This window comes from Lepidochelys kempii, chromosome 2, assembly GCF_965140265.1.
Source record: "Lepidochelys kempii isolate rLepKem1 chromosome 2, rLepKem1.hap2, whole genome shotgun sequence".
Classification (NCBI taxonomy): Eukaryota; Metazoa; Chordata; order Testudines; family Cheloniidae; genus Lepidochelys; species Lepidochelys kempii.
The window spans coordinates 33,447,541-33,474,519 of NC_133257.1; positions in this window are offsets into that span (position 1 = coordinate 33,447,541).

Here is a 26,979-nt window from a genome sequence, read left to right on the forward strand (position 1 = left end):
ACTCAAGAGAGTTAGGTCCAAAGCTGACTGCAAAGAGTTACAAAGGGATCTCACGAAACTTCATCGTGTAGCTCACGAAAGCTTATGCTCAAATAAATTTGTTAGTCTCTAAGGTGCCACAAGTACTCCTTTTCTTTTTGCAAATACAGACTAACATGGCTGCTACTCTGAAACATATGAAAGTACTTCTTCAGACAGTACATAGTCAACCTGTGGAACTCGTTGCCAGGGGATGTTGTGAAGGCCAAAAGTATAGCTGGGTTAAAAAAAGAATTACATAAGTTCCTAGAGGATAGGTCCATCAATAGCTATTAGCCAAGATGGTCGGTGATACAACCCCATGTTTTGGGTGTCACTAAACCTCTGGCTGCCAGAAGCTGGGACTGGATGAGAGAGGAATGGATTACTTGATAAATTGTCCTGTTCTGTTAATTCTCTCTGAAGCATCTGGTATTGGCCACTGTTGGAAGACAGGATACTGGTCTAGATGGACCATTGGTCTGACCCATTATGGTGTTCCGAAGTACTCAATGATTCTACTCCCTCATTGCATTCACTCACATCTGCTCACTTTAATGACAGAAATAAGAGAAAAAGTCTTGCTCCAGAGTGGATGGTTCTACAGATGTAATACTACAGAGCTAATGCAGCTATGCGATAGAGCGCAAGAGCGAGCTGGCACTTGGATAGGATGGTGATTGGCACAGTATAAGTCTAGGATTCTAGTCTGGTTTATGCATCATCAACACCATGTTTAACTAAGGGCCAATTGTGTGTACCCTAATCAAGGGAAACTCTCCTGAATTTCATTTGCAAGACAATTCTGCCCTCAGGTACATTTGTGCAATCCCACTGAAGAATCTGAAAAGCAGCCTATTTTCTTTCCCCAACAAATTTACACCTTCATTCTGTGTTTAGATTTATGTCCCACTTCCTATGAAGTGCTCTCTATCTGAATTGCAGAGAGGTGAAGCACCCAAGTTTGTTCTCTCTTTGTGTCATAGGCTGTTGATCTTGTGATGTAAAACTCATCTGTTGAGGATAGGCTTTCTCTCCAGCTAAGAGAGATGGAAGTTTTCAGTGAGAAAGGCCATAACATTAATAATGGGTTAAGTATGTTTACATTTTTGCACATGAGCTTTGTTAGATAAATAAGACAATGAATAATCAGATTATGGAGCAGCATGCACTGTAATGTTCACTGATTATGCCAATGCCACCTGGTGATATGTTCTGATTTAAATGGAGATTTTAACTCACTGAAGATGTAACTAAAAAATGTTAGGACTTTGAGTAAGGTTAACTGTCCAAGATTCCTTTCAAACTCCCCTCTTTATTATCATTTGGCAGACATAATCCTTGTGTAGTCCAACAAAATACTGCAACTACTCTATTGCAAAATTGCTGTATCTGACTAAGCATGTGCTCAACATCATAATACTTACTTTACATTTTCAAACCACTGTATGAACCATTAACTAATTATAAACACATGCAAACCCTCTTATATAGGGCTTCTCCTCAGCAAATCTCAAAGCACTTTACAAAGAAAGTTAGTTAATAATTGTCACTATTCTTTCAGATGGGGAAATTGAGGCAAAAAGAGGTACAGTGATTTGCCCACAGTCATCCAGCAGACCAGTGGAAGAGCCAAAAATAAAATCCAGACCTCAGTCCAGTGCTCTATCCACTCCATTGCCTCCTTCATGGCCTAATTAAAGGCCTCTGAGTCTTGACTGCAGACAATCTCTGACAATCAGTTACTTAAGATAGGTGGTTATGCAGTTGAGAAGTTGTTGAGTATATTGTTCCAGCAAAACATCTCTGTGCTGAGCAACACTTCTTCCACAGGAAAGTAATTTACTAAGGGTTTACTTTAAAGATCCATTTAAATAAAGGCTTAATTGACTCGCTTTTCTCTTTAACAGGAATTGTCTTCCCAGCCAATTCTGGCCTTCAGGGGCACCCCCATGATGGGAAAGGTCTCATGTTTGCAGGGTTATACTCAGGCTTGCTCCTTACTCCTCCCACAGCCCATGTGAGGAGTGAAAGAGTATGGTGTCTTGTGGAGGGTGCTGCAAGATATTTTGCTTATTGATGTATTTTTCCTCTTTCTAATGTACAGATGACAACAAAGACAGAGAATGAATGTGAAGTAGAAATAAAATCTAGCTATAGTTATACATGAGGGTTATTGTGTAGGTGTGTGGGAGACAAAGGGCCAGGCCTGCGGCCCACCTGAATTGCAAGTAAGGGCAAGTAAGAGGATGGAGTGCAAAAATAGCTCAAATATCACCTTTGTCCTCTGCAGCCCTCTGCAGGGCCTGCCCTCTTATGCCATGTTAGAGCAACTCTTAGATTATTATACACATGTTGTGGCTCCTATGATTACAATGAAATAAAAATACCCCAAATCCATAGAAGGAAAGTCCCGTTGTGCCAGTGGATCTTGAGTTTTCTGTCATTTTTTGGTTTCTAAGCTGGCTAATGATATCCCAATACTGGCAAATTGTGTCTGGCACTTTCCAAGAGTAGTAGGGTGTCCCTAGCTGGCAGAATGGAACTGGTGCTCTGGTACTGGTCCAGTTTGAAAGAGGAGGATACGCATAATTGAGAGCATATTTTTCATATTACTTTTTATGTGTCTCTCTCCTTTTCACAGAAAGAAGTAGAAATTAAACTTGAGAGCTACAACAATTATTTTAGAGACGTTATCCCTCTTTCCATCTACTTCTCTGTGCCTTAATGAAAACATACATACATACATACATAGCCGCTCCTTGCCCAGGCAAAATGCTCATAGACATTGCTGGGAGTTCTGCTCGAGCAAGGAGTCCAAGATTGGGCCTAACCGATACAGAGACAAATAACACAGAGACAGAAAATGAAGTGTGTGTATTTCAGAGAGGAGAGTTGTTAGGAAGTGGGCAGGCACTCTCTCCCTTGCTCAGTATATTTGTGGATTTATTTAAATATCTTTTTAACCCCCACTCACAGTTCCTTAACTGTCTCTACAATCACCCTGCTTAAGATGTTCGGTGTTTTTGCTGAGATAATACATTTTTATGGGAATAGTTTTACCATACAGAGTATTGGGTATGACAGATGATAGAAGAATTAAGCCTGGTCTTGCTTCACTGGTTTTTCATAAAAGAAAATATTTCCTTTGTAGCTTGGAATTAAATAATAGAACGGTTGGAGTCTTTCTCCTTCCTTTGAAATCAAGAGAGAGAGATTTCTTTTTGCACAATTGCAGAACTAACCTATCGCCATTAAGGTTCTGAGAGCATGCTACTTACACTCCTTAAATGTTTTTTTTATTTTGTGGGGCAGTCTTCTCCACCTAACGAGGGACTTCATACTTTTATTATTATTTAGTGTATATACACTGCTCTAAATATGTAGGGATTTTATAAATATACAAATGACAAGGTACCTGCTTCAAGGTGTTTATAGACTAACTCCAGCATACTGCAAACACTGCAGAACATAGGGTCTGATTGGACAGGCTTTTGAGTCAATAGGAAGACCCTTGTGCCTGTTACCTTGAATAGACTCATTGACACTTATTATTGGACAAAGTGCTTGTTATTCCACAGAGAATGTATTTAGAAGATCAGGCCCTAATTCAGACAAGCAGAAAATACACAGGATAACGATTCAAACATAAGATAGCATGAGGTGACATCAATGAGGAGATCATGTTTTGAGGGATGCATGAGGCCAGTGGGCTTTAAGGAATGATGAATTTGGAAGAGGAGGAGGCAGAGGATGATTGACAGGTAGGATGTTGGAAGATGGTTTATATAGACATATATTTATTTTTAAAGTTTAGAAGTAAAGCATTTCAATATTTCATAGAAGAAGGAAGCAAATCATTCTCTCTAAACCACTCCCTGCTTTTACTGAGATTAAAGGTCTGTCTCATTCACTGCAACGTAAATCAACAGAAACTTTTATATCACACCGAGAAAGTAACATGCTTAGGAATTATTAAGACTTCAGCACACAGGAGATGGGTCTCCCAGCTATAAGAATAGAGGAATATATAATATAGGAATTTTTGATTACACAAATATTGGTATCATTCATTTTAAGAACTGCCTCTTCTGTATAGTAAAGTTAGGAGACTTCAAGATCATGCTCTGTGGAGCCCCATAAAGCATGTAAAGGTTCAACTGCTTTATATTGCAACAGCAGCAGTATTTTGGCTTCTTTACAGGGGTGTGTGGAAGGAAATCTTTTTTCAGTCAGCACACTACACATAAAGCTGAGTTTTGAATGAATGGAGCTCAAGTGTTGTAAAAACATAAGAAATCAGACGGGTAAATAATGAATACTGTGCAAGCACATTATTCCAACTGATTATGCTTGAGGTCGCCAGAATGCTTACATTATTCTGATCTTGCAAGGTGTTCCACACAGATCAGCCTCTGCGCAGAGCTTGGCTGCTGACTATGGTGACAGGTTTCAGAGCAGCAGCCGTGTTACTCTGTATCCGCAAAAAGAGAAGGAGTACTTGTGGCACCTTAGAGACTAACACATTTATTTGAGCATAAGCTTTCATGAGCTACAGCTCACTTCATCGGATACATTCAGTGGAAAATATAGTGGGGAGATTTATATACACAGAGAACATGAAACAATCGGTGTTACCGTACACACTGTAAGGAGAGTGATCAGATAAGGTGAGCTATTACCAGCAGGAGAGCGGGGTGAAGGGGGGGAAACGTTTTGTAGTGATAATCAAGGTGGGCCATTTCCAGCAGTTGACAAGAACCTCAGAGGAACAGTGGTGGGAGGGAAATAAAAATGGGGAAATAGTTTTACTTTGTGTAATGACCCATCCACTCCCAGTCTTTATTCAAGCCTAAATTAATTGTATCCAATTTGCAAATTAATTCCAATTCAGCAGTCTCCCAACACCACATTCCACAAGCCATTACCCTCTGATCCCACTGAGAGTTACCAAAAGAAACTACACCACATGCTCAAGAAACTCCCTGAATTAAGCACAAGAACAAATCCGCACAGACACACCCCTGGAACCCTGACCAGGGGTATTCTATTTGCTACCCAAGATCCATAAACCTGGAAATCCTGGACGTCCCATCATCTCAGGCATTGGCACCCTGACAGCAGGATTGTCTGGCTATGTAGACTCCCTCCTCCGGCCCTACGCTACCAGCACTCCCAGCTATCTTCGAGACACCGCTGACTTCCTGAGGAAACTACAATCCATCGGTGATCTTCCTGAAAACACGATCCTGGCCACTATGGATGTAGAAGCCCTCTACACCAATGTTCCACACACAGATGGACTACAAGCCGCCAGGAACAGTATCCCCAATAATGTCACGGCAAACCTGGTGGCTGAACTTTGTGACTTTGTCCTCACCCATAACTATTTCACATTTGGGGACAATGTATACCTTCAAATCAGCAGCACTGCTATGGGTACCCGCATGGCCCCACAGTATGCCAACATTTTTATGGCTGACTTAGAACAACGCTTCCTCAGCTCTCGTCCCCTAATGCCCCTGCTCTACTTGAGCTACATTGATGACATCTTCATCATCTGGACCCATAGAAAAGAAGCCCTTGAGGAATTCCACCATGATTTCAACAATTTCCATCCCACCATCAACCTCAGCCTGGACCAGTCCACACAAGAGATCCACTTCCTGGACACTATGGTGCTAATAAGCGATGGTCACATAAACACCACCCTATACCGGAAACCTACTGACCGCTATGCCTACCTACATGCCTCCAGCTTTCATCCAGACCACACCACACGATCCATTGTCTACAGCCAAGCTCTACGATACAACCGCATTTGCTCCAACCCCTCAGACAGAGACAAACACCTACAAGATCTCTATCAAGCGTTCTTACAAATACAATACCCACCTGCTGAAGTGAAGAACCAGATTGACAGAGCCAGAAGAATACCCAGAAGTTACCTACTACAGGACAGGCCCAACAAAAAAAATAACAGAACGCCACTAGCCATCACCTTCAGCCCCCAACTAAAACCTCTCCAATGCATCATCAAGGATCTACAACCTATCCTGAAGGACGACTCATCACTCTCACAGATCTTGGGAGACAGGCCAGTCCTTGCTTACAGACAGTCCCCCAACCTGAAGCAAATACTCACCAGCAACCACACACCACACAACAGAACCACTAACCCAGGAACCTATCCTTGCAACAAAACCCATTGCCAACTCTGTCCACATATCTATTCAGGGGACACCATCATAGGACCTAATCACATCAGCCACACTATCAGAGGCTTGTTCACCTGCACATCTACCAATGTGATACATGACATCATATGCCAGCAATGCCCCTCTGCCATGTACATTGGCCAAACTGAACAGTCTCTACGTAAAAGAATAAATGGACACAAATCAGACGTCAAGAATTATGACATTCAAAAACCAGTTGGAGAACACTTCAGTCTCTTTGTTCACTTGATTACAGACCTAAAAGTGGCAATACTTCAACAAAAAAACCCTTCACAAACAGACTCCAAGGAGAGACTGCTGAATTGGAATTAATTTGCAGATTGGATACAATTAATTTAGGCTTGAATAAAGAGTGGGAGTGGATGGGTCATTACACAAAGAAAAACTATTTCCCCATGTTTATTCTCCCCTGCCCTACTATTCCTCTGAATAGAAATGGCCCACCTTGATTATCACTACAAAAGGTTCCCCCACTCCCCAGCTCTCCTGCTGGTAATAGCTCACCTTAAGTGATCACTCTCATTACAGTGTGTATGGTAACACCCATTGTTTCATGTTCTCTGTGTATATAAATCTCCCCACTGTATTTTCCACTGAATGCATCCGATGAAGTGAGCTGTAGCTCACGAAAGCTCATGCTCAAATAAATGTGTTCGTCTCTAAGGTGCCACAAGTACTCCTTTTCTTTTGACTTTAGTGAGGCTCCCTTCAGACATGGAAGTGTGCCTCTGCAAAACAACTTGCAGGATCAGGGCCTAATTTACTGAAAATTTTGAGTCAGCCAGAGATTGTTTTTATCATGCACCTGGAACATCAAGTGATACTTAATTTTCCCTTGGAGACTTTCACCCGGTAAGCAGTTTGCAGGAGGCAAAGACCACAAGACAAAGAAGATGAACCTGGTTTTTGGGATACTGAACGAATGGAGAGAAAGAGGAAGAGATGAACAAGGATTTTAGTCTGGGGAAGAATGGGGAACAGATGAAGCTGGGTTGAGTACATTGTAGAGCAGGAGATACTCTGGGTTTAAGGACTTGGGAGGAGGGAATGTAGGAAAAGCTCCACGGTTGTATAGAGATTTGAAGCATTATGCAAAGCGCATTGACACAAAGGAGAGAATTTCTATTGACTTAAAGGGCTTTGGATCCTTCCCTTGCAAGGGGCCCCAGGCCCTAGAAGCCCCAGAGGAAGGGGTGGAGGAGATGGTCTACCAGGCTATAGGACCCTGCCTGGGGCTTCAGGACATAGGCAGAGGAATTGGAAATTCTTTGTGGTGTCGACTGGCAACAGTTGCAGAGGCCAGAAAAGAGAGACAAAGCTGAAATGTGAAAGGCAGTTACAGTGTGGCCAACATCTGCCCACAACCCCAAGCAGCAGGCTCCTGGGGGGAGCTACCAGGCTTTGGAGAGGAGCGGGAGAGGAGAGGTGGATCTTGCATTAGGGCCTTGTGGAGGAAGAGAGCCTCTAGGCCAGCGGTGTCCAATATGTTCGCCACTAGCCACATGTGGCTAATAGGCTACTGAATTGTGGCTAATGCGAGTGGCTTTTTTTATCATGTGGCTAATAAGAAAAATTCAAAACCACCAGTGTGGCTAGCAGCGAATTTCGATTGGACACCGCTGCTCTAGGCTGAGGACTTTGCCGTTCAAGCCCCGGGGAGGGAGGGAGGGAGGCAGCCCGGCATAGGGCTTTAGGACCCTGAGGCACCACAGCGCCCCGCGGCGCTAGGACCTGGCGGAAGGGGCGCGGGGGCCGCTCCGAGATGCTGTGGACCACAGCACCACCTACTTACTGCAGCCTCCGGCCCCCAGCGCATCCCTCTGGCGCGCCCCGGCTGCGGAGGGCGAGGGCGAGTCTGCCCCGCCGGACAGCCCCCACGTCACAGCCGGAGCGCGGGGATAAAAGGGCCGGGAGGCGAGGCGCAGCCGGACTCGTGGGGCGGCGGCGCCCCTGGTTGCTCCCCAGCAGAGGCGGGGGGCTGGCGAGGGGCACGTTGCAAAAGCCGCCGCTTCTCCTCCCGGCCAGGCAGCCGCTCCGGCCGCCCCGCGGAGCCCCCGCGCCCCTCAGCGGAGCGGCTCCCAAACTTCGCCTGCCCACGTGTTGCTGGCGGAGTCCCGGGGAGCCGAGGGGCGCCGCTTCCTTGACCCGCGGCCGGTGCCGCTGGCGGGGCTGCTCCGCGGCTTGCTCGGCGCTGAAGGTACGGACCGTGCGCCAGAGCCTGCCCCGAGGGGCGCCGGGCTCCTGCCCCGCCAGTCCCCCGGTGGGGGGCAGACAAAAGAGCCCGGCGTTGCCTTGGCACACCGAGCCCCGGCCGAGCCTGCCTGGCGCTCCCTGAGTGCAGCCACCTGGGGCAGAGCTGGGGCTCGTGGCGGGTCGCCCCCGCGCCGCTCCGTGTTGCCATCCCCGTGGCCTCGGGGCAGGCCGGGAGGGTGGGAGTAACCCCCCGTCCCCGTCCCCCCTCACACACACACATAACCACCCCTCTCTGCGCCTTGTCTGCAGATCAAAGGAGATGCTGGGAGCTGCTGCCAGTTCGCAGCGCCTGGCCAGGGGCGCGACAGGCGGGTGGTGACTCCGGAGCGGACCCTGGCACCGCCGCTACCCCCGGCGCCTGCCCCAGCCCCGCCAGCCGACTGATTTGCCCCCTCTGAGAGAAGCTGCCCACCCTCGCCGCCCAGGATGCGGTTTCGCCTCTTCTCCTTTGCCTTGCTCGTCCTGAACTGCATGGATTACAGCCACGGCCAAGCCAGCCGCTGGAGACGCAGCAAAAGAGGTCAGTAGCTTGGCACCCACCGCTGCCCCGGGGCTGCGCGGCCGGCCGGCGGCTGCCGCCCCTCTGCCTAGCTGGCTCCGGGTCCGTGCACTGGGGGGGAGCGCCTGTCCAGCACGCGCGGCCGGGGACCGGCCAGCCCCCGGGGAGGCGGGAGTGTGCGCTGGCGGCGCTGCGCAGCCTTAGCCTAAAAGTGACTTATTGGGGAGCAACAAGTGCCTCCTGCCCGCTCCCCGAGCTGGCCCAGGAGGTGCAGTCGCTCTCGCCCTCCCCACTGAGCTCGCCCCCCCGGCTGCCAGGCAGGTGGATTAAAACCCCATCGACAGAAGGCACCGCCTCAGCTGCCCTGCCTTGAGTCCCCCGCCCCCCAGTGCCCTCGGAGCTGCGCTAACTCGCAGAGAAACCCCGTGGGCTGGTTGGTCCCAAACGGAGGAAATCCCCGTTTGCACGTGGGGAGTTGAAAATCCCAGCCGACCTGCGTTGGTCAGCGAGAGCGGTGGGACCGGGCGCTGAACGTGGCTCTCTGCTGGGGGGGGGGGGGGGGACACACACATCGTGCTGAAACTGGGGATCGGCGCTGTAAGCTGCGACCCCCGGTTTGCCCGGGGGGGGGGTTCTATTTAGAATAGGGTGGATTGGGTACCGGGAGCCCGTCAGTGAAAGGGGCGCGTTGCGTGTGTGATGCGACTGCCCATCCCAGCACCAACGGGACTGGATCCAGGGACAGGACATTAGATGGTCTGGTGAACAGAGCAGCAGTGAATCTAGAAGCCGCAGGTCCATTGATGGCCATGTGATCTAGATTCACCTGCACAGTCCTATTCCAGCGCTCACTCCCCGCTGCTGAATGACCCAGCGATAGCCAGTGGGTAACCGCCTGTGTGCGAGCGAGCGAGCCCTCTCCCCTTGGGACCTGAAAGAACCAGGTTATTGATTGTCCGCGTCGTAATTTCATGCAACGTCTCCCGCAGCCCCAGAGACTCCCCTTTGTCCCAGGAGATAGTCTTGATAGCGCTTCTGATTCTAGATCAATAGGTCCCGACTCTTCCCCTGCCCAGCCTGGGAGGTGATCTGTTTATAACGGGCTTTGTGGAGAAATATTCCTGCCTCTGGCTCTCCTGGGGGCAGCGCTTCTGCCCGCCTCTCACTGCTCTGTTAAACTGTTCTCACTTCAGCCCTTTGCCAAGCGGATGCAGCACTTCTCAGTCCCGAGTACGCCTGAGCTCCTTTTACAGAGGGGATCTGGTCTTATGCCTATGGTGATTAGTTGCACATGGTAAATTATTCTACCCTTAAGAAGTTATTACCTTGCATATATCTACAACTACTAATGAGCTTGTATTTACCACTGGAAGTAAACTACTTTGTCATTTATCCTGTAAATTGGTTTTAAACCAGTCAAAGTTTTTTACACTATACTGTTAGGGATGACTGGTTTATAAATAGGAAAGGGATTTTTTTAGCTGAAAAAAAAAAGATCTAAATATATTTCAGGGATTAAAATAGGATTTTGTTAAGTACATATTTGTTTAGGTTGGGAGTCATTAAATCCAGTTTAGAGTCTTGTTTCCTCATTATATTGTCCCAAGGAATGTTTTGGGCACTTTATAATATAAGGTTTCAGAGTAGCAGCCTGTTAGTCTCTATCCGCAAAAAGAAAAGGAGGACTTGTGGCACCTTAGAGACTAACAAATTTATTTGAGCATAAGCTTTCATTTCAGATGCATCCAATGAAGTGAGCTGTAGCTCATGAAAGCTTATGAAAGCTCATGAAAGCTTATGCTCAAATAAATTTGTTAGTACTCCTTTTCTTTTTTTATATGTAAGGAGATTGATAACTGATTTTGGCACACATTTGTTTTTATAAATCCATTTAAGGAGTTTTAAGTGGGACCCTTGCTTTTTAAATAGTGAGTTTCTTGAAGTACACATTACGGACACAGAGAGAGATGATTTTGTATGAGAAATGCATTTTAGAGAATTATCACAAAGTCCTAATTTGTTTTGCTTCCAAATATTGGAGGTTTTCAGAAATTGAAATTGCTGGAGATTAGTTATTGGTGTTGTGGAATATGTCATTACAGCACCCATGTGGACAAAAGTGTTACTGCATCTTCGCTCCAAATTCAGTTGTTTTTTCTGAGTCTTGCCCTCATCTAGAACTATAGGTATCTAAATTTAAGTAGTTATATTGGTTTTCCCTTTCCCCACTCTTCACCCCCACCCATAGTTAAGAACAACAGAAAATCTGGTAATTCAGCTACTACTCACATTTCATAAGACATTGTAATCAAAAGGTTATTGGTAAACCTGTTAACATCTCCAGTACTTAGCAAATATAAGCCCTAATGAAACTGCAAAGCAGAAGAGGCTTATACTTTCAGGCACACGTAGACTTCTGAGTGGGTCAAAATTACATAGTAAAATGATTTAGTTCTAATGTTTTCCCAACAGATGGTTTGCAGAATTAAATTTTTGTATGCGTGGCTAAAACTGCAGCAGTCCTTTAAAGTGACCAGACTGACTATCTGTGCTAACAAAGGATATACTGTGTCTTTAATTAAATGTGGAACTACTTAGAGTGCTGGCTAGACAGTGGAGAGTGATAGCAGTATTTCTGCTTTACAGCACAGCTTAAGGATTGCATTGTGGGAGTATAGAAATGAATAGAGATCTAACTTGAGTTGCATGAATTGTCCCCCTACAAAAACTTAAGCTGGTTTTAATTGATCTCATGTTCACTGATTGATCTTAGACCAATTGTTGTACTTGCTGGATAACTGGCTTTCACAAAGGAGATTGATTTAAATTAGTTTCTTGATGGACATTTGATTACTTGCAAAATAACATTGGTATTGACAGTTGACTTACTGGATCCGTTTTGTGCTATCACCTAAGGCTTTCATTTTTGACTGAAGAGAATGCAATATAGTTTCAGTTGATAAACTTTAAAGAAATAAAAGTGGCTGATAAGAGCTGAAGGCAAGATCTGTGAATATATTTGAAATTATAATTGACATTTACCATGCAACATACAGACTGAAGTAATGTCTGAGTTCAGGATTCAAAATTCCTGTAATTTCACAATTTTTCCATTTCTCATCTGTAAATAATCAGGCATTCACTGTGGGGTACTGGCAGTTAGAACTTTTCTGGCATTCTATTATGTATATTATGTGATCTCAGATGCTCCATAATATAGTTTTCCTAATGAAATAAAATTCTTGGCATAGATCATTTCTCCTATGCAGTAGGAATCAATTGCATCCAGTTTGGAATGTCAAGCAAATCTACCATATTAACTGATTTTTAAAAAAAGCATTTTAAAAATCTGGACAATGACCTGTGGTTCTGCATTTCTGTGCATAGGAAATGGGATTTATAGCTAGCATATTCCAGGAGAGAATAGTAAATCCTGGAGAAGGCTGATCATATGTTTTCCTTCCTCCTTCTCCCCGTTTCCCATCCCAGAACAAATTATGTAACATAATACAATAAAAGTGGATGAAAAATTTGAGGTTTACATTTTGATTCCTAACAGGCATTGATTTCATGTTGTTAGTCAATTAAACAATATAAAATAAACAGGTCACATCAGAAATATATTCTTTAAATTCCTCAAAATCAAGAGATTTCTATTAGTGCAACAGGAAAAAAAAGTTATAAATAAACATACATAACTTACACTGTCATTACTCTACACTTAATAGTTTTCTGCTGTGGCACTAAAATATTATTTGCTACAGTTAATTCATATCAATACTCTTATTTTCAGAGTGGGAAGTCTTTGTCCAAGGGTGTCTCAAAGCTAGGATTTACTAGGAAGATTGTTTACTCTTCCTGCAGAAACTGTTTTAAAACCTATTTTAAAGTAATATAGGTGGAACACCAGTAGACTAATCTTGTATACCAAAGTATCTTCTTTCCTTTTCTTGATCTGGAAGGCATAATTGAATTTTGCAATTCTCTTGGATACTTAATTACCTAAGTGCTTGCTTTTACACTGGTCTTATAATGCCTTGGCTTGTTTTCAGGTCCCTATTCCTAGCTCCCTTAGTGGTCACCAAGCTTGCCTTGTGCACCTTACCAATTGCAGCCAGTGTCTTGGTAATACCTCTTTGGGTCGAGCAGTTTGTTGCATTATGCATTTGAGTGAATATCCAGCATCAGGGACATGTGAGAGATCAAAAGCTTCAAACCAAAATTATCTTAAAACATCTAGGAACAGTGTCCTTACTTACAGGATGAGGGATTGGGTTCTGGAAAGCAGTGACTCTGAAAAGGACTTAGTGGTCATTATAGATAACCAAGCTATAATGTGATGCTGTGACAAAAAGTCTAATATGGTACTTGGATGTATTAATAGGCAAATACTGAACAGTAATAGGGAGCTGATGCTACCTATAACAGCCAAGAGCGCAGTGGCTATGGCACTCAATTAGGATGTGGGAGACTGAGGTTCAAGTCCCTCCTCTGAATCATGAAAAACCTGGAAAGATCATGGTTTCACCCTGATGCAAAATGGGAAAAATTCTGTACTTGAACTTTTTTCTTTAAATGGCAGCAAGAGACGTTTAAGTTGGACATTAGTAAAAACTTCCTAACTGGACATTTTTAAGAGCAGGTTAGACAAAACACCTGTCATGGGTGGCCTAGATAATACATAGCCCTGCCATGAGTGCAGGAGACTGGACTAGAAGACCTCTCAAGGTCCCTTCCAGTACTATGATTCTATGACTATCCTTACAGGATTGGTGAGACCACTACTGGAATGTTGCATACAGTTCTCATGTCTATACTCTAAAAAGAGTTATGGAAAAATTAGAGAGGGCTAAAATAAAAGCTACAAGAATAAGTTGTTGTCTGGAAAATATACGTTGAGAAGAAGCTCAATATATTTAGCTTATCAAAGAGAAGGTTGAGGCAATGTGGCTATAATCACCAATATAAGGAGAAGATATCTGATTCTAGAGGGCTCTTTAATCTAGCAAGCAAAAGCATAACAAAACTAGAAAACAGTGGCTAGAAATTCAAGTCAACAAAGTTCAAATTGAAAACAAGGTTAACATTTTAACAGTGAAGGTAACCACTGGGATGTGGAAGATTCTTCCTCACTTTGAGTCTTTAAACCAACATTGGATGTCTTTCTAAAAGAGATGCTCTTGTTCAGCTACAAATTGTTGAGCTGGGTGAAATCTATGTGCTGTGTTATGCAGGATGTCTGGTTAGATGATCATAGCGACCCTTCTGGCCTTAAAATTATGAAAAACAAGTCACCTTCTATCTTTGACTTCTGAGTACAAAACATACCTAGGTCTGAGGCTACATCCAGACTGGCTGGGTAAGTCAGATTCTTAGGGTAAGTTACTCGGCTGGGTAAGTCAGATTCTTAGGCCTGGTCTATACTACAAACTTAGGTCAACGTACGCCACCTTATGTTGACATAATAATGTATGCGTCTACACTACCCGGTCTCTTTCTGCTGACCTAACTTGCCTGTAAAGTTGACTTAATTACTCCACCTCCACGAGAGGCGTAGTGCTTAATTCAATGTTGATGGGTCACCAGAGAGGCATTGTAGACACAATGCTGTGTAAGTCGAGTGAATTGGCCTCTAGAAGGTATCCCACAATGCTCCACTGTGATCACTCTGGAGATCATTTTCAACTCTGCTGCACAGCAGCCATGTACAGAGGAAACAGCCCCTCTCCTGTTAAAATCCCGGGGACTTTTGAATTCCCATTTCCTCTTTGATTAGCATGGAGAACTTGCCAACCCAGCTAATCATGGTGACTCAATGCCCGAAATGTGCTGCAGCCTGGAATACACAGGAGGTGGGATCTTATAGGTCTGTGGGGAGAAGAGTCTGTGCAGGCACAGCTCCGATCCAACTGAAGAAATGTAGACATCAATGAAAAGATTGCGCATGGGGAAGAAGGGCTACACCAGGGACACACAGCCGTGTTGCGTGAAAATCAAAGAACTCGGCAGGTGCACCAGAAGACAAGGGAGGCGAACAGTCATTCTGATTCTGCACCACAGACATGCTGCTTCTACAATGAGCTGCATGTGATTCTCGGTGGTGACCCCACCACTACCCCCAAATGCAGTGTGGATTTCTCCCAGGTGTCTGAGTTCTGGGCCACCTCAGGCAACAATGAGGAGGACGTTCTGGGTGAGGAAGAGGAGGAGGAGAAAGGGAGACAGGCAAGAGGTGGATCCATTTTCTTCCAGAGCTATTTTTAACCCTGGAGCCCAGACAGTTGCAGGAAAGCATTGTGGCTGAGCATGATGCCAAGGAAAGCACTTCTGGTGAGTATGCAATTCCAATCAAACTATAGGGCTTATATGGTCTTATATTTTATGTTTAATCTGAAGAAAAAGTGAGCTGCAGTGGGCATCTGCTTCCCAGTGGCTGCTCCAGCTAGGCAGGGGGTGCTCCCTGCATTCCCCCCCCAGGTAAAAGACCGTGCACAGGGATGGCCCGGGAATCCTCCATGGAGATCTCTAGGAAACTTTCATGGAGGTACTCTGTCATCCTTTGCAGATGGTTTCTGGGGAGGGCTGCCTTATTTCTTCCACTACAGTGGAACACTTTCCCATGCCACTCCAATATTAACTTTGCTGGCATCATTGTGGTACACAGCATAGCAGCATGAGGACCAAGTCAGTATCCAGACGCTTACAGCATCTGCTCCCTTGCCATCTCTGTTACTCTTAGAAAACTGATATCACACAGGGTCACCTAGGGGAGATGGTGGAAGTTTTCATTACAAGGGCTCGTACTGGAAACAATAGAGAATGTGATCCACCACGTATGGTGACTTCTGGGTTCCTCAGCCACACTTTCCCTAACATGCTGATGGTTTGGTTGGCAGGGGTCTGCCAGATTCTGCAAGTCCAGGGCGATTATTACCATCAACGTTAAGGGAAGGGGGGTGGGATTCCTGTGTTCTCTCATGGCTGCAAACCATCCCTCCCCTGGAGCCACCTCAGACGAAGACCACAATTTGGAAGGCTTAATGCTGGTCCCAGGTCTCATGGAGCAACATCCATGCCAGGGGTTATTGTCCATCTGCTCACCTGTTCTCCCGACGTGGGTTTTCCACAAGTTGCAGCCCAAGCTTCTGAGCCATGCTCACCATGACTGGAACAGCAAACCAGTTAGTTGAATAGCTAGGGATTCTGATTATGTTCTGGTTTGCACTTGAGTGTAGTAAGGGGAGTGTTTTTTAAGTAGCAACGTTGTACAGCGAGTTGTCTGTAATGCTCACAACAAGAGTGCACAGCTGAGCAGGTCCATGCTTCTCAGGCTATGTTGTATGCATAGTTAAGCCGGGCTTTTGAAAAAAGGCATGAGAAAAGTATGGGTTGTTTGCCATTGATATCAGGGTAGGTAGGGAGGGAGAAAACTGCATCTTGGGAGGCCAAAGCCATGTTCCTATTCCCCCCTGTGACAATGTTTTGGTCCCATGTGGCATTGCAAGCCTTCCCAAAACCCCCCTGTTCCCTGCGGCTAGTTGCACTGTGGGATAGTTACCCATGGTGCAGTGCTCTATGCATCAATGCAAGTGCTGCTAGTGAGGATACATTCCACTGACACAATGAGTGTGGTGTGGACATGCGCCACCGACTTCATTACTGTGGGGCAGGATGTCGACTTACATTAAGTCGATTTAACTTTGTAGTGTAGACATGCCCTTAGTTGCAGTAGAGAAAAATCAGAAGATCAGGGATCTGTTTTTTTATAACATTGATTACAAGAGAACTCTAGCTACGTTTTCTGGAATTGAGGTGTTTCCTTGAAAAAAGCAGGCATAGTAGTTTTTCTTAATCAAGCAGCACAGGTTGCTTTTGCACAGATCTAGTGAAGTGGTTCTCAAATTTTTCCATACTGTGACCCTATGTTATAGCAGGAAAAAAGTTTTAGGACATTGTGCCCCCCAACTTCCATATAGCTATTAAATAGGGAGGCTGGTCACAACCCCCTGAAACTTGGTTGTGATTCTCCCTGATTGAGAACCCATAAGAACACAAGCACATAAGAATGGCCATACTGGGTGAGACCAAAGGTCCATCTATCCCAGTATCCTCGCTTCCAACAGTGGCCAGTGCCAGGTGCCCCAGAGGGAATGAACAGAACAGGTAATCATCAAGTGATCCATCCCGTCACCCATTCCCTCTTGGACCAGATCCTGTGCTCAGCTTAGGACTAAATCAAGAATTGCCTCTCCTTTTGTGGGTTTCAGAACTAGCTGCTCCAAGAAGCCGTCATTTAACCCATGATCAACCCATGATCTAGTGTGTAGTAACTGATTAGCTAATTGGGATTACGAGTCTGCATCAGCTTTAACTTTGTGTCTTTATAAAACTTGAGTCACAGAATTTATATATGAGTCATATATATATATGAAAGAATAGAGTAAGGTGAAATCAAAATTCTGTGGCTCAAGTTATATAAACTTAAAGCCTAAATCATCTTCACAAATTGGTGTAGAGGGTGGGAAGGTTGGTGACATAGGAGAAGGCTATGCTTGGAGCTTGACCAATCCATTTTAGGGAGTGAGTGTGAAGCTTTAATGGCAATTTTGTCAGAATCTGCTTTCATATCTATTAAGCTTTCAGCCCTGGAGGTTGCAAAGAAAACATTGCAAACACGAATCAAGGATGAACTGATGAAGTGCTCGGTTTCAGAGTAACAGCCATGTTAGTCTGTATTTGCAAAAAGAAAAGGAGTACTTGTGGCACCTTAGAGACTAACCAATTTATTTGAGCATGAGCTTTCGGAAGTGCTGTTTCTCTAACTGTGCAGACTTGACTGTTTCAGCTCACCCTGATGCTTCGAGACTTGCCAACCTACCCCAGAATGAGATGTGACCAGTCTCATCAGTTTTCAATACTGATATTCAGAATCTGAGGAGCTGTGAAACTGAGATGAATCAGGCTGGTTTCTCACTGCTGCTGCTTGGAAAAGCTGACAGCAACAGTGTCAGGCTCTGGAGATATGTATTAGGATGAAAAATAAGGTTGGTTGAAGTGTAAAGTAGTGCCAGCCCTCCTCTGCATCTTTGTAGCAGCCAGGAAGCTCTGTGATGAGTGGGTGGGTGGGTTCTTTTGACAGACTGAAGCTTCAGATTTCAACACACCTACTAGTTGGAGGCTGGCATGAAAGCTAAGCCCTAAGTATGGAAGGGAGACAACCCCTCTAACTGCCTTAGGACCCTTGGGATTTCACAAGAATCTGATTTAGCTTCAGGTACATATCAGATTTTTTTTCTCCAGAGATTAAGGGGATTTCTGACAGCCTCCAAGGCCATCACCAGGGTGTGAGAAGCTAATCCCACCCCCTGACCTTGGATAGTTCTGTCTCGGACATCTCAAATTCTAAGATGCACGTGTGACTCTGATCTCCAATTACCAAACTGTGGTCAATGGAGCACTTGCTGGTCACACAGTGCTGGCTTCTCTTTGTGACGATGCTCAGATACTACAGTGATAAAAATAAATTGATTCATATAACTTTGCTTTAATCTTATCTAGTCTTAAATACGCTTTTGTTAAAAGTCTAAATAATTGTCCCAAATTTTGTTTAGTGTGTATGGAATGGGAAAGGTTGGTGATTGCCTTTCCCAGATTTTCCTCTTTATATCAAGAGTTGTTCCACTTAAAGGACATAAATAAAAAAGATAAAATGGGTGGCATGGGGAGGGAAGAGAAGGCTACCTAAAAGAAAGCAGAAGGAAACAATTAATATCCTAAATACCTAGATCATATGATGGCAAAGGGAGGAGAGATGCCCATCAAACAATCCTCTATTAAGTTGTGGCCCACAATATAGAAGAAGTTTGAGGTCCCCTGATCCAGTATAATAACATAGGTTCCTGGAACAACATTTTGGTGCCTTCATAGTTTGCAGACTCTGGAAATCAATACCTAAATCAATTAAATATCCCCTCTCTCAAAATATTTAATCAATTGCAGCCAAATACTCAGTGCAGCTATAAGCTTTTGCCCTTTAACTTCTGTTTTTTTTTTAAAAAAAAGCTTATGCTGTACTCTTACTCTCTTCCCTTTCTATCAGATAAACTGATTGTGTGATTGAATGACTTCAACAAATTATACCTAGTGTTTACAACAATCTTATACAGTTTCATAATTATGTTTCAGAGTAAATGAAAACATTCTTTTGACTGAGTTATGAACACTTATGGATGAAGATAACAGAAAACTTCATATATAGTTGCTATAGGATTAAAGGTGTCTTTAATTCTATTTAAGAAATTCAAACCCCTATAAACAGGAAATTAATATTTGTCTACAAATAAGCCAGAGTGGATGGATTAGGGAGTGGTCAGTACCGGACTCTGGTCCACTGGATTCTGTCCCTTTTTAGCTAAATTTCCAGATTTTTCTTCTTTATTATCTGAAGAATTTTTCTACTTACAAATGTAAACACACTGCACAAGTTATGTGTGAAGAGAAGGGAGTATTGTAGGAAAAGTGTTGCTAAAGAAGTATAGAAAGAAACAGTATAGCAATTTCAACTTTTAGACCCTATGTATACTAGGTGTCTTTTGTACCAGTGCAGCTCCTTTGGTGTAAACCCCTCAATGTAGACAATCTACAGCAGTTAAAACACGATCTGTACTGGGAAATGTACCCTGGTAACATACTGGGATTAGCTACACCAGTGCAACCCCATGTTGCTCTAGTCCATGGTGTCTACAGTAAGAATTTGTGGTGTTATAGCTACACTGGCACAAACTTACCAAGCCCTTAGCATTGCTCCAAGTGGATGTGCTGGATGGAGTATGTCATCACAACTATAGCTCTGATCCATTTCAGGCTAGGCTTGTATAATGACGACTTCTAGTTTCTGCCATGTATTACCACAAGATCTGTAATGGCTATTATACACTTTCATACAAATCCACTGACATATTTACCTAAAGAATCTACTAGCGAGTCTGCAGAAAAACTTCTGCCTATTTATTCTTTCTCTTCGGATGTTATGTTCTGAAGCCCTTGTACTTTTATTAAGGTACATCTTAAAATTGCTGCCCTTTTCCCCAAACCCACCCCCTCCCATGATGATCTAGCTACTCTCCCCTATGTTTCACTCCTGTGGATGGTCATCTTTAGATAGGAGCGCAGAAGTCATGCAGCTAACTTCTTTCTTCCATTCAGCAAAGCCCCTTTTGGGACAGCTTGGCAACCTAGTCTTTCTCTCATGAACTTATTGCTATGGCAGCAGCTGAATGATAGGAAAGACCTTCAGACCAGATATGGGCCCTGAACTTTCATAAAGTTTGGATCTGAACATTGTGGCTTGGACCCTGCTTTCTCATAGTTAATGGGGAGAATTCAGGAAATCACAAGGGGGTGTTCTTATCACCTTGCCACCTATAAAGGTTGTTGCTCATCAAGGTCCATGTTAATATAAACCTTAACATTCTGCTTTATCCATATGCTGAGGTGCTGCCATAGGCTGAAGTAGTTAATGCCTGTGCTTTGTCATGGCAATTGATCAGCTACTGCATCTTGAGGAGATCTCAGTTCTGCATATGTGTTGTGAGCTCAAGATATTTTTCTCAATGCAACATTGCTAGCTAGTGAACAGCAGTGATTCCAAGGATGCTGCGATGACAGTGGGTTGTGGTTTCTTTGTTTTGATGATGAAATGCTACAGAATTACGAGAGGTCACCTCCATTTTTTTTCATTCAATACACTCTTTATTGAACTCTCCCCATGATGCACCTGATTTTAAAGACTTCTTCAGAACTGAGGCTCAGTAAAAAGGAAAATCTGTGACTAAAATTTTTAAGAAACCGATCGGGGTTTTTTTGTATTAAAGTTATTACAGTAACTTTTGGTTCTTCTAGAATATGTTTAGAGAAAATGTTTAAATTGATGCAAGTTTATTTTTTTCACTCAAATATTACAGCAGCAAAAACCTCATTGTAATCTGAGTGGGACTTGTGTGTTATGAGACTCTGTATAGAATATATTCCAAATGTTAGTTAAGAATATTATAATTTTCTGTATTACTGTAATGCCTATGAGGCCCATTGCGCTAGGCACTGTGCAGACACATAGTGAAAGATAGCTCTGCCCTGAAGAGTAAATAGACAAGACAGCCATAGTGTGGGAGGGGAAACAGAGGCACAAAGAGATGTTGTGACTTGGCCATCATCATGCAGTAGATCAGTGGCAGAGCCAGGGAATAGAACGCAGGTCTCCTGACTCCCAGTTCATAGCCATATCCACTGAATCACACTGCCTTCCTGCTTTAAAATGTCATTATAGTGCAAGCCTCAATTTGAAACTGCAGAATTCTGACGTGACTATATTTCTGTCAGCGGACGTGGAAAAGGGGGAGTGATTGTTGTGTCTGCTGTATAATTTCCACCCTGCTCTCCCATGTGCGCACACACTCTTCTTTTAACCCTGCAGAGGCTTTCTGGCTCAGCTTGTTTTTGGGGAGGCAGGAAGGAGAGGAGCTATATTTCTCCTCTCCTCAGGTATGGATATCATCTGTGCTTCATTAACCATAGGTCTTGTCTGCAGTGCTCTCAGAGAGTGGTTTTGTTCTTGGTGATTGCTAACTTGGGTCTTCTTAGACCCACTCACCCTTGGGGAATATGAGAGAGGCAGAGGGGCATCCTGGAGAGCCTCTGGGGTTTCTTACTCTGGGGAATCCCCAGGGTACAAAGGTTTGGGAAGCTGAACTCTCTGCAGCTTCATAATTCTCCTAGCCCCTTTGTAGGAAACACTGACAACCTCATGTTTCCTGGTCTCTGGGAGGAGGGAGGGAACAGGAACTCCCAATTCTGTCACTTCCCCTCAGCAAGAATTTAGGTCCAACACAGTTCCCGGAATATGCCCCTCCTTTTTTCATACATGAACCAAAAAGGCAAAGTTTGGAAAAAACAGAAGTAGAAACTTAAGGGAAATTAAAAAACAAAATGAAAAGAAAGTGAAGGTGGAAAGAGGAGTTGATCTGAGTGACCTGGGCTGTTGAGCTTATCCCTGATTTTCCACATGTCCCAGGAGCTCTGCTTCCCACCTTACTACCTAGCTTTTACGTAAGCTTTTCCGTCCTCTGTTTCTTCTTTCCCCATTGAACACTTCATAATACACTCAGTGACACACTGTGAGTGAAATGGCCAAGGTGTTGGGCCCGACTCTGAGCTTCCTCCCTCTGGGGTAAATCCGGAGTGATTTTAGGGGAATTACACTAGCAGTAATACCAGCGTTAGTTGGATCAGAATGAGGCATGCTGTGTTCCTTGTAACTTTTAAATGGTGCTTCTGTGCATTGTGTATTGCAGTGCTCTTGTAGTGTCAGACATGCTGAGATCCAACCAAAAAGGCTGAAAGCTGGGCAATGCTCTTAAATAAGAGTTGGAGTTCACTTGAGAACCCAAATTCTCATTTTCATTCTTTCCAGTTCTATTTCCATCAGACTCCTGGAAAAAAATCTAGCAGCCTCCAACTTCTATTTTACTTATGGTAACGTTAGCAGCAGCATAAATACATGTAGGTTCCCTCCCCCCCAACTTTTGGAGAAGGATTGTAATGTGACCCTTCTAAACCTGAATCCTAAAACAGACTTGGTCTCACATTGTTTTCTCTTAATAGCTTTCCAAGCAGCTACTAAGTGAAACTACTGCATGTTCGTCCTGGTGTAATCTGAGGCTCACTGGGTAAAATAACAGTCTGTGCTACTTAAACACACTCTGGAAGGCTTAAGGAGGAGAGGAAAGAAAATATTTGAGGAGATCAACTGGATGTGGTCGAATACAAGTAACGTCACCTGAGAAGGATTAGAGCTTGCCAAAGCTTGACCTGAATGAGAGACCTCCATTTAGGTCTTGTGTTCCTACCAGATCAGCTGCTGGTAGTCTTTCCATGGGCAGTTTTCTACCAGCAATCAAACAATGAAAGGGTCCAGTGATTTGCTTGGCTGCAATGTCTCAGCTGCAGTAAAGTTAAAAAAAAAAATTAAAAAAAAAATCCCAGTTTAACATTCTTCCTCCTTATTAGCTGCAGCTGGCTCTTTCTAATTAGAAAAGTCTTAACATTTTTTCATTTACACTCTGTGGCTTTTATCCTCACTTAGAGCTCAGTGTGTGCTCTCTAACTGATCAAGCATTACATGTGTAGTTCATATGTTTAGCTTTGAGTTGCCTCAGAATATACTTGTATTGGCACTTTACACTTTAAAACTCCACTTTAGAGTCCAACTGAAAATGTAGAGTACAGTGGCTATTCAGACCAGTGCAATGTCAATGGTTGTCTTCCCCCTCACCCCCTGTAATCTACCTGTAAGGGCTTCAAGCCCATGTGTTTAATGTGTAGTCCCTATAAAGATGCCAACTCCTTAGTATAGACCTTGCACTTCTAGAGTGCCTTCTACTGGAGGATCTCAAAGTCTTTTTCCAGCACCTCTGTGATGGAGGGGGAGGATCAGTTACAAAGGTGGAAGCTGAGGCTCAGGAAGCAGGGCCGGCTCCAGGCACCAGCTTTCCAAGCAGGTGCTTAGGGCGGCATTCAGAATGGGGTGGCAGTCCGTGTCCCGTGGCGGCAATTAGGTGGCAGCTCCGCCACTCTGCCCCCACTGTGGAGGCTTTTGGGCGGCAGCTCCGCCACTCTTCCAGGCACGGCGGCAATTCGGCAGCAGCTCCACCGCTGTTGTGGAGGCGGCAATTTGGCGGAGACTGCTTTGGGCAGCAAAACTGGTAGAGCCGCCCCTGTGAGGAAGGTAAAGGCCTGATTATTTTTTTCCCCATAGGTGCTGAGGAATGGGAACTGCAGATGCCCAGTCCCTCTGAAAAATCAAGTTGCAAGTGTCACTTACCTAGAGCAGGTCAAAAAACGGGAAATATTTGTATATAGCTATCAAGAAAATCTAGAGTTTTCATAATTAACTATGGCAGAACAGGAACGGCATACTACGGCCATTGGGAGCTGTGAGTGGCTGTACCTGCAGACGCTCAGGTAAACAAAGTGTCTCACGGCCTGACAGGAGCTTACCCTGAATAAGCTGCGAACTAAGTTTGGGAACCCCTGGACTAGGTGGACTATGGGTCTGGTCCATTATGGCAATTCCTGTGTAATTGTTTTGTGAAAAAAGATCGAAATTAAGGAAACTTTAACCAGCTCTAGATTTTGCCAATTTCAGCACATAATTACTTGCCACTTTAGAATGTGCTTGCAATCAGTGGCCAAACCTGAGAGAAATGACCCACGCTGTAGGAGGAAAGGACACACCATTTCAAATTTTAAAATGCTGTGGAGGAATCATTTATTTCTCCTAAAGGTTTATATTGAAACAATTTATTGTTGGAGCCATTTATTTGGTGATATCCTTCTTTCCTATTTATATCTCATTTCTAGCCAAATTTCCTGGCTTTTAGATTCTGGTAAACCATTTAGCTGCTTCATTTAACCATTCAGGGTCTGTCTACACTTGGAGCTGGGGGTGTGATTCTCCGGTGCAGGAGTCATACTTGTGCTAGATCTTGTTGAGCTAGCGCACTAAAAACAGAGTGTAGCTATGGCCATGCAAGCTGCAGGATGGGCTAGCTGCCCTGAGCATGAGCCTGTCAGACGGTAGGCACAGATCTGGGGCAGCTAGCACATTTTATCACACACTCTGCTGCAGCTACACTTGATTTTTAGTGCCCTGGCTTGACAAGAGTTAGCACGAGTATGTCTCCTACAGCTGGGAATCAAACCCCACAACTCCAAGTGTAGATGTACCCACAGTACGATGAAGGTTATTTTTTCTTTGCAAACTAAATATTAATTACAGTATTTAAAAACTACACTCCATCCCTCGCTACCCTCAGCAGTAACAATGTAATAATCCCTTAGATGTTCCATTGTATGGGATAACTTCTGATTGGTTTAGATACTAGTGTTTAACTAAAGGAGAAATTTAATTAGCTGAACAGTCTTGTTTATGTTCAAATATATCCTAGAGTGATTACTACATTTGTAATTTGATACTACAGTTTACAGCTTTACTTAAATATCTTGAGTGGTTTAGTGGTAACAATAAGACATTTGGAGTCAAGATGGAAAAAGTCAAAATTACCAGAAGAGCTGGTCATTAAATTCAGAATTTAAAAATTTTCCAACCCCTGAAAAAGCATGAATTTTCCATGAAATCTTTGTTTTTAAAAAAATACCTTTATTTTTTGACCAGCTCTGTTGAACAGATCTGCTGTTTACTTTTGCTCTGTGGCCTCGGACAAGTCAGAAAGGGCCTGATTTTTCAGAAGTACTGAGAATTTGCAACGCCAGTGGAACTGCGGATGCTTTGCACATCTGTTAGTCAGGCTCTAAATCTCAGTGCCTCAGTTCTACATTTGTAAAATAAGGATGATAATATGTGCCTCTCCCACAGTGGTAGCGTGAGGCTTAGTTAAACTATTGTAGTGTGCCTTGATTTCCTTGGATGAAGGGTACTATAGAATTAGGAAAGTATATTTATACTTCTGTTATATAACTCCCTAAAAACTATGTGGATATCTTAATATTTTAAAACAGCATGTTAAAAGCAACTTACAGAGAGCCTTATTTCTCAGCACTACATTCTGGAAAAAGCAAGTGCCTGGTATCTGAAAACAAGGAACCAAGGAGGGTCAAAGTCTCTGCCCTTTATCTCAGAGATGTTTCATAGGAATGTTTTTCCTGCTCCCAGCCATTTCCAGCTCTTCTGGTTCAGGGTGTATATACATTGATAATGCAGGATAGATTTTAAGGACACAAATGAGTTTCATATTTTCCATCTTGTCTCTAAAATTCACCTTTTCCCCTCCACGCTTACTGCTAAAACCATGGTGTCTCTCTCTTCTTGACTATTGTAATCTTTCTCAGTGCCACTCCCCTCCCCTCACAGTTTACCTAGGACTCTACAGCTAAAATAATCTTGGTCTTCTGCCACTCCAATCTCATTAGCTCCCTTTTCCCTCATGGAATCCTAACTGTCACTGGTTTTCTCTCTCCTCCTTTATCAAATTCAAGCTTCTTTCCTGAGACACTGTGCAGCTTCACCCCTACTTATCCCTTTCTCCTCATCTTCCTATGTCACTTCTCACTCCTTATTTTCTTCAGAGGAGTGCTCCATAGCTCTGAGGTTACAGCACTGGCCTGTAAAGCACCGGTCATGTGTAGAGCTTGCTAAAATGCTATTTTGATGAAAAATGGCATTTTGTCAGGAAATTTTTATTTTGGTTAATGTTTTCCAGGTTTTTTTTGGTCAAAAAACTGTTTTTGTGTGGGGAGGGGGCGGCCGAGGGTGTGTATGTGTAAAATTCCAATATTTGTCTTTTAAAAACTTTTGACACTTTGAAATTTCCCTCCAAAAAGCAAATTTGCTACTTTTTAATCAGCTCTGGTCTTGAGTTCTAATTTCACTGAGGACTTGTGAAATATTTCCAAAAATTTAGAATGGAAAAGTGAATTCGACAATAGGGCACTACATACGGATGCAGAAGAGCTATATTCGTTTCCCAGCTCAGCCACAGACTTCCTGTGTGATCTTGGTTAAGCCACTGAGTCTGCCTTGTAAAATGGGGATAAGACTTGCCTGCCTGAGAGGGCTGTCACAAGGATAATCTATTAATAATTGTGAGGCACTTGGACACTATGGTGATGAGTGCCATAGAAGAGAGATGGACTAATACCCAAAAAGACACAATCCAACAACCAAGGAAGAAGTCCATTCTGTTTAAAAGATCAACCTCATTTAGAAGGGAAGCTGTAATTTAAAAAAAAATACAATAAATGGAAGAAAGTGGAAGCTGATAGTAATTAATATTAATAAGAAGCTAAGACTTGTAGAAAATTGGTAAGGAAATCAAAGGGATGCAAGGAGTAATCCAGCAGAGTTAAGAACAATAGGAAAGATATTTTAAGGTATATAAGGAATAAAAAGTATCC